Source organism: Heptranchias perlo, unplaced genomic scaffold (assembly GCF_035084215.1).
Source record: "Heptranchias perlo isolate sHepPer1 unplaced genomic scaffold, sHepPer1.hap1 HAP1_SCAFFOLD_55, whole genome shotgun sequence".
Classification (NCBI taxonomy): domain Eukaryota; kingdom Metazoa; phylum Chordata; class Chondrichthyes; order Hexanchiformes; family Hexanchidae; genus Heptranchias; species Heptranchias perlo.
The window spans coordinates 198,769-206,930 of NW_027139570.1; the positions used below are offsets into that span (position 1 = coordinate 198,769).

The 8,162-nt window shown below is 46.2% G+C and overlaps 1 non-coding gene across 1 annotated transcript; it reads right to left on the reverse strand.

The window, feature by feature from the left end:
- Positions 1 to 306: 306 nt before the first annotated feature.
- trnag-ucc (transfer RNA glycine (anticodon UCC)) lies at positions 307 to 378 on the reverse strand. Its single transcript has one exon. It is a non-coding gene; the product is annotated as a tRNA-Gly (tRNA).
- Positions 379 to 8,162: the final 7,784 nt, after the last annotated feature.

Genomic DNA, 8,162 nt, shown 5'->3' on the forward strand with positions numbered 1-8,162 from the left:
AATTTTACACAATATTTCCTCATACTACAATTGCCGCAAGACCTCCTTACTCTTATATTCCAACACCCTTACAATAAAGGCGAACATATCATGTCCCTTCCTCACTCTCATTAGACCCGTGGTAACTCAGTATTTCCAGCATGTTTTTCCTCTTTTCCTTCTTTCGGGAAAAGAAATGAAGGTTGAAAACATTTTACTATAATTACACCCGATTATGTTTTGGAAACAATATCCAACTGAACTGCATCAAATTCGATTGTGAACTTCAGAGTTACTGATGGAAATAAACTAATAAGAACACTTAATTGCGATGGCCGGGAATCGAACCCGGGTCAACTGCTTGGAAGGCAGCTATGCTCACCACTATACCACCATCGCTGAAAATAATCGATAATAAAATAGTTCCCAAACATCAGACCCTGAACAGACACTGCAGGCTGTTGGATTTTGTTCTTCATTTTCACTGGTTTCTGACGGATCCTTTCTCGCTCTGTTGCAGTTCCTGTTTCCGCCCAGTAGATTTCGCCAACCCCCAATCAATGGAAATTCCACACCAGCCAGTAATTCTTCACCTGATATCGGACTGAAGAGACAGTCGATACCTGCAATACTTGACCAGCTGGAAATACATTTTACCACAGCTCACATCAGACATTGAGTAAAGTTAAATAATTCCATTAAATCATTACAGAGACCTGACCACCAACTGGGCAGGAATGGCAGCTTAATATTCAAGTCTATAAGATCTTTGGAAAGGACAGGTAAATAGGGAAAGGAGGAGGAGCAGCAATATTACTAACGGACAATATTACAGCAGTTCAAAGATAGAATATCAGTGAGGGCGAGGGGGCAGTGTAAACACTCTGAGAGAGACCCATCACAAGTGCCCCCACTATACTCCTCCAGAAGGTAGAAGAAGGGCGAGTGCGGGAGGATTTCTTCATTCTTTGTGAAAGTGTTTGTGAGATTGTGGAAATGTCTGGAAGAGGAAAAACCGGCGGTAAAGCTCGGTCCAAGGCCAAGTCTCGCTCATCCCTGGGCGGACTGCAGTTCCCTGTTACCCGTGTTCACAGGCTCCTGCGAAAGGGGAACTATGGTGAACGTGTGGGTTGCGGAGCCCCGGTCTATCTGGCTGCTGTGCATCGAGTATCTGACGGCTGAAATCCTCGACCTGGCCGGTAACGCGGCCCGGGACAAACAAGAAGATCCGCATCATCCCCAGACACCTGCAGCTGGCCATCCGCAACGACGAGGAGCTCAACAAGCTGCTGGGACGGGTGACCATCGCTCAGGGTGTTGTCTGATATCCAGGCCGTGCTGCTGCCGAAGAAAACCAGCATTGTGAGCTCCAAGAGCAAGTAAACCGGCCAAGGCTTAATCTGATAACCCAAAGGACAGGACCAACCTGATTGAAATCTTTGAAGAAGGAACAGAAAGTGCAGACAAGTTTAATGAAGTAGATGTGATATATTTGGATTTTCCGAAGGCCTTCTATAATGTACCACATTGTAGATTCAAGGCTAAGTTCAGAGCACGTGGAGTCAGGGTCAGGTGGCAGAATGGATAGTAAGTTGGCTACAAAACTGAAAGCCGAGAATAGAGGTTAACGGTCGCTACTCAGACTGTCAAAAGGTGGGAAGTGGAGTTCCAGTTGCTGGGACCACTGTTCTTCACAATTTACATTAACGATTTGGATTCGGGAATCGGAAGTACAATTCCAAAATTTGTGGACGACACCAAATTGGGGGATTTAGTTAATACAAAGGAAAAATGCATCAAAATGCAAGAGGGAATTAATAAACTTGCAGAATGAAGAATCAGGAGGTCACACACTGCTTGGATAATAAGAGTCTAAACGGGATAGGGGAGCAAAGGGATCTAGTGGTACAGATACACAAATTACTAAAAGTAGCGACCCAGGTTAATCAGGTCATAAAAAGACAAATCAAACACTAGGATTCATTTCTAGAGGGATAGAGTTGAAAAGCAAAGAAGTTATGTTAAACTTGTATAGAACCTTGTTTAGACCAGACTTGGAATACTGTGAACAGGTCTCGTCTCCATATTATAGACATAGGGGCATTGGAGAAGGTGCAGACAAGATTCACAAGGATGATACCAGAAATGAGAGGATATTCTGATCAGGAAAGACTGAACAGACTGGGTCTCGTTTCACTGGAAAAGAGAAGGCTGAGGGTTGATCTGATCGAGGTTTTTAAGATAATGATAGGGTTTGTTAGGATAGATGTGGAGAAAATGTTTCCACTTGTGGGGAGTCCAAAACTTCAGGTAATAAACATAAAATAGTCGCTAATAAATCAAATAGGGAATTCAGGAGAAATTGTTTTACCCAGAGAGTGGTTAGAATGTGGAACTTGCAACTACGAGGAGCAGCTGAGGCAAATAACATAGAGGCATTTAAGGGGAAGATAGATCAGCACATGAGGGAGAAAGGAATAGAAGGATATGCCGATAGGGTTAGATGAAGTAAGGAAGGAGGAGGCTCATGAGCAGCATAAACGCCGACATAGACTAGTTGGGCCGAATGGCCTGTTTCTGTGCTGTAGTTTCAATGTAACTCGATGTAAAGGCTCTTTTCAGAGCCGCCCTCTGTATCTGTGAAAGGGCTGGTTACTGTCTGAAGGGAGACCCTGATATCATGCTCCCAGTGTGGCTTTGAGCTGCTCTTGTCTGGTTGTGGACGAGATGAGGTATTAATGGGACTGGAGTCGGGGCAGTGACCACAGTCCGGTACTTTAAACGGTGACTTATAGACCCCAGCCCACACATCACCAGATTTTATGCATTTATTTAAACTACTTCCCATGCTGGGCTCGTAAAGAATCACCAGAACTGCTCGACTAACCTTTCTACATCTGTGGAATTCAGCGCTTCGCTCCGTTTCTGTCCTATTTTGTTGGATTATTTACATAACGCATCAAACTCACTGGGGAATCACTGAACTGTAAAACTGTACAGAAACAACTAACAGTGAATTGCCTGGTGCCCAGGAGATCAGGAACATGACTCGCCTTTCGCCCTGTTAACGAGTAAACCGTGTTTAGAGTCCACCGACCCGCTTTGGTTCCATATGGGGGATTAAACAGAGAAATCGGGAGGGGAGGAGACAGTCAGAGTGACAGAGCGGAGAGCGGCCTCTGATCTTCCAGCTCCATCTCCAGTTCTCTCCATCCGACAGTTTCAAACCGTTTATCGATAATAGAACCGAACCTCAGCGCTCCGCACAAACCCTGACAGACCCGGGCTTCATATTCAAGGGTTCCCAAAACCCGAAGCTTTCAAATAAGCCCCGTTACAATGAGAAATCGTTAATATTCCTGCCTAAATTCAGTCCATTCAATAACAAGTCAACTCCGCTCATCCATTTCAGTCTGTTTCCCTGTTCTATCTCCCCACACATCCCCTCCCAGACGGGTTCAGCGTTTTACAATCACCTTATTCCAGCTTATTTGGAGAATCTCATGTGTTGTGGTTTGAGTTATGACGCGGAGTTTCTCCGCCAGTGTTACCGTCTCACAGAGACTCTCGCCCTGAATCTGTGAAAAAATTATGACCATGAACTGGGACTGGAGCTGAACACATCCCCAGTTACAGTGAGGCCCGGCCCGGACATCTCATTCTCTCTATTTTATATCAGACAGTATCCCACTTTCATGTCCAGCAACAGAGAGAGAGAGAGACAGTATCAGTCTTACACTCCCGATCTGTGTCCAAATCACGCTCAATAGCAGTATCCACCTTCATATACAGCACCAGAGAGAGAGAGGGAGGCAGACACGGTGAGAGAGACAGAGAGCGGTGAGACACAGTGACAGACAGACGTTAACAGTATTAGTTCCAGACTGACCGGTAAAGTGCCGTTTTATCCAGAAAGATCGCGTTGGAGAGACAGAAGATGCAATCTCATCTCTCACTGATATTGTACAAGGGTCAGAAACACTATTAATCCCACACTCAGGGACAGTACAGAGAGGGACAGAAACAATGGGTCACATTTAACCCTCTAATGCCTGTTGTACTATCTGCAGTTTTACAGCTCAGGGCTGTTCGATATTACTCTCAGTGACCTACAGTTTCACTCCGGTTAAATTAATCTGCGACTGTTGCTGCCTGATATTAACCCTTCACGGTCCCAGCAAATACACCGACTCCCACTTTCCTCCCATGTTTCTCCAGGATTGGTTTGCGAAATCATCTCTCAGTCACACATTATAGGGGCCATTAATGAAGAGAATCCATTGGCTGATTTCACAGCCGCTCACTTTATCTCTGAAAGGCTCTTTACCATCAAAAGACCCCGAGAGAAACAGCAGGGATGGAAACATCTAGTTTAATAGTTGAAGATTGTAAAGTCAGTCTGGATTCCAGCGTGAGGCACTGGTGGAATCCCATCTGTTTCCCATTCTGGTGCCTGTTCCTGCACTGCCTGTGGACCCCATTCCCTCTGACCTTTCCCCCAGCCCCATTTCCTTTGCTCAGACTCGGAAAAAATCCAATTGGGGAAAGTTTCCATCGATTTTTGGATTGGGAATTGTGGGCGCCATTCCCTCAGTGAGCGGAAGAAGATGGTTTAAAACAGCCGGGAATGGAGAGATCACGGCCCCCCGGGGGAAGGGAGCAAAGAGCAGCCTCGTTACAGCAGCTCATCGCTTCGGGACCGTGTCCGCAGATGGGCTCAGAGATTGGCATTGGGTCCGGGGGAAGTTCAGGCGGAGTCCGGGGGCTGTTTGTAAGAGGCGGAGTGGATCAGGAACTGGTCCAGGAACATGGAGTGAGAGGGGGGAAGGGAGAGGTCATTCTCGGGCTGTGTGTGGACAGGGTGTGTCCAAGGGAAGGGAGAGAGAATGGGAAGAACCTGCTATTAAAATCATTGCTGCTTTCTCTACCCAAACCAGTAATGAATGGCCCTGGTTTAGTTCCAGCCTCACCCTATTTATTGTGATTGGACAGTGAAGAGTGGAAACAGAGCCGGACAGTAAGGATGTGGGGAGTTATACAAAGAGCATCTATTGCAGGCATCAGGTGAGAAATGTGAAGGTCACATTTTAAACAGCGGCTGTTTGGTTTCGGTTGAACGGTTAGTCCCATGGGAGAGGAGATTAGAAACCTGACCAGTACAAAGGTCCCTGCCCCATCGGGTAGTCCCATTCATGGATCAGTGCAGGGGTTGGGCCGTGTCTGGATGTCATTAAATTGTTGTAAAACAGCCCAACACACCTGGTATGCAGAAGCTGAGTGCTGCAGTACTGCAGTAGAGTCAGACACTGACACTGTTTGTATCACTGGATTTCATTTGTGGATATTCAAAATGATCATGAACAGAGATATTAAACTGATCACTTCTGTATTTTCTACCTCACATGTTCCTGAGTAACAAGAGATAATTTTCTTTCTACAGGCAAACCCTTGAACGATCCAGAATAAATGTGATGCTTCCTCCACCCGAGGCAGAAGGAACAGTACAGCCAGCTCCTTCTCACACACAGTAAGTATATTATCACTCACAGAGCACAGAGACACAGACAGGTCATCAGTTCCACAGTCTCAGACAGCAGAAGTAGTCAGTCCCACACTGATCACAATTTCCAGAGACACATTTTCAATCCAACAGTCAAGCAGAGTAGGTGAGGCAGACACTGTTCCATTTCCCCCTAACTCAGTCCCGCTGACAGGAAGATACAAAAATCCCTGTCCAAAATCACACTCTCAGAGTGAAAGGCACTGTGTCAATCTCACAATAGAGCAACATTAGCTACGAATTAAATACCAGATAGAAATCACACATGGTACCCGATTCAAAGGTACAGAATGAATCCCAATAATGTACCCCGAGATTCAAACTGAATACTGGCCCAGAACTCTCACACACATGACTTTAATACATGCAAAATCCATTCGAAATGTGTATCATATGACACAAATTGCACAAAAGTCCAAAACTCAGGTAGAGTATCAGAGTGAGAAATATTGAAAGATAGTAAACCAGAGAAAGAAATTAGATATCTGTTCAGAATGTACTCGTAGAATGAGATTTAAAGATAGAGTATCAATTCTTTTAGTGCAGACTGAGATATACATTATATACCAGTCCAAAAATCTCATACACAAAGAGCAGGACAAATCCAATCCGGCCAATTACCGCCCGATCAGTCTGCTCTCAATCATCAGCAAAGTGATGGAAGGTGTCGTCGACAGTGCTATCAAGTGGCACTTACTCACCAATAACCTGCTCACCGATGCTCAGTTTGGGTTCCGCCAGGACCACTCGGCCCCAGACCACATTACAGCCTTGGTCCAAACATGGACAAAAGAGCTGAAATCCAGAGGTGAGGTGAGAGTGACTGCCCTTGACATCAAGGCAGCATTTGACCGAGTGTGGCACCAAGGAACCCGAGTAAAATTGAAGTCAATGGGAGTCAGGGGGAAAACTCTCCAGTGGCTGGTGTCATACCTCGCACAAAGGAAGATGGTAGTGGTTGTTGGAGGCCAATCACCTCAGCCCCAGGACATTGCTGCAGGAGTTCCTCAGGGCAGTGTCCTCGGCCCAACCATCTTCAGCTGCTTCATCAATGACCTTCCCTCCATCATAAGGTCAGAAATGGGGATGTTCGCTGAAGATTGCACAGTGTTCAGTTCCCGTCGCAACCCCTCAAATAATGAAGCAGTCCGAGCCCGCATGCAGCAAGACCTGGACAACATCCAGGCTTGGGCTCATAAGTGGCAAGTAACATTCGCGCCAGATAAGTGCCAGGCAATGACCATCTCCAACAAGAGAGAGTCTAACCACCTCTCCTTGAAATTCAACGGCATTACCATCGCCGAATCCCCCACCATCAACATCCTGGGGGTCACCATTGACCAGAAACTTAACTGGACCAGCCATATAAATACTATGGCTACGAGAGCAGGTCAGAGGCTGGGTATTCTGCGTCGAGTGACTCACCTCCTGACTCCCCAAAGCCATTCCACCATCTACAAGGCACAAGTCAGGAGTGTGATGGAATACTCTCCACTTGCTTGGATGAGTGCATCTCCAAAACACTCAAGAAGCTCGACACCATCCAAGATAAAGCAGCCCGCTTGATTGGCACCCCATCCACCACCCTAAACATTCACTCCCTTCACCATCGGCGCACTGTGGCTGCAGTGTGTACCATCCACAGGATGCACTGCAGCAACTCGCCAAGGCTTCTTCAACAGCACCTCCCAAACCCACGACCTCTACCACCTAGAAGGACAAGAGCAGCAGGCACATTGGAACAACACCACCTGCACGTTCCCCTCCAAGTCACACACCATCCCGACTTGGAAATATATCGCCGTTCCTTCATCGTCGCTGGGTCAAAATCCTGAAACTCCCAAACGAATAGCACTGTGGGAGTGAGAACTTTCACCACACGGACTGCAGCGGTTCAAGAAGGCGGCTCACCACCACTTTCTCAAGGGCAATTAGTGATGGGCAATAAATGCTGGCCTTTCCAGCGACGCCCACATCCCACGAACGAATACAAAAAAAATAATTCACAGTCCGCCTTTTATTTAATAAACATTCCCAAGTGGTTTCACGGTGAAGTAAAAGGAGTAAGAAGATATCAGGAGGACTGGTGAAAACCTTGGTCAAAGAGTGGGATTAAGGAGGGTGTAAAAGGAGGAGAAGTAAATGGAGTGTCGGAGGGGATAAGATTGGTTTTCAAGTGTAGAATTTCGATGTCTGAAGGATAAAAATGGACCCTAAGCGAAAGAAGGAGATATTAGGAGGGATGACAAAAGCTTGAAGCAAGAAATAGGTTTCATGAAAAGTCTGAAAGAAGGAAAGAACTTGCCTTCATATAGCGCCTTTCAAGGCCTCAGGACATCCCAAAACAGGCAATGAAGAACATTGTGAAGTGTAGTCACTGTAGTAATGTAGGAAACGTGACAGCCAATTGGCACCCAGCAACATCCCACATACTGCAATGAGATAAATGGCCAGAAAATCAGCTACAGTAATGTTGGTTGAGGGATAAATATTTGCCAGGACACCGGAAAGAACTCCCCTGCACATTTTCGAATAATGCTATGGGAACTTTTACATCGACCTGAGAGGGTAGATGGGCCCTCGATTTAACGTATCCTACTGTTGGCACCTCCGACAGTACAGC